The sequence below is a fragment of the Watersipora subatra genome, chromosome 8 (genome assembly GCF_963576615.1).
Source record: "Watersipora subatra chromosome 8, tzWatSuba1.1, whole genome shotgun sequence".
NCBI classification, from domain to species: Eukaryota; Metazoa; Bryozoa; class Gymnolaemata; order Cheilostomatida; family Watersiporidae; genus Watersipora; species Watersipora subatra.
In genome coordinates, this window is record NC_088715.1 from 23,407,251 (window position 1) to 23,408,173 (window position 923).

Sequence of the window (923 nt, forward strand, 5' to 3'; positions counted from 1 at the left end):
AGTCTCAGAACGTGATATGCTAGCATGTTGAGGTCTAACTGTACTCGGTTCACACAGAAGTCTTCATGGTGTCAATAACAATATGTATATATCAATCTGATGCTACCAATGTATGTGAGAAATTTGTAAAACTCTAGAGAGTGGAGCATATAGAGAAAACATAGCAGATATAGAGAGCAGCCGTTGTCTAGTAGTCATTGTTATTCATTAGATCTTGTTACTCAGAGCCAGTGCTCACAGGCTAGGACTTGTTGCTATCCAGTGATAATTTATATCAGCATATTTTATGAAATACAAATGTAACAGACCCTCTTTTTTATACTTGTTAGTTCTATAAAACGAATGGTATCCTTAATGTCAAATATTACTAAAAATATTCTTTTTAATATTGCAAAGCAAAAGCTGCATAATTGCTAATTTTAGCAAATGTTACGTGTGTTATCAAATGTGAGCAAACCAGGGGAAGACAAGTCAAATTTCTTTCTCGAAGTAAATTGAAAGGGGAAATTATTGTCAGATCATAAAATTAGTAAAAGTAGTTTTGATGCTAGTTCAAAGTGTACTGATCATATTTAGCTGACACCCTTTTTATATTTATAACAAGTCAATCTACACCCCTGATAAACTTGATGCTGCTTAACTTGTTTCTAGTTAAACTGTTTATAATAGCCATTTATTGTAGCAATAAAAACTACTAATATAATTATTATTTTGCTGTCACTATGACTATTCCTTGAAGTTTGCTCTTTGGCTTATTATTAAATCTTTTGTGTGTAGGTTTCTGCAGGTTACCAAATTAATCGCCCAGGAGTGCTCACTAAAATGTTTAATTTTATTAGCGCCAAAATGTGTAAGTAAAACCTGCTTTTTAACTTGTTTACTATGTAAAAGTTTTTCTAAGGTGTTAAAAAAGCAGTAGTAAC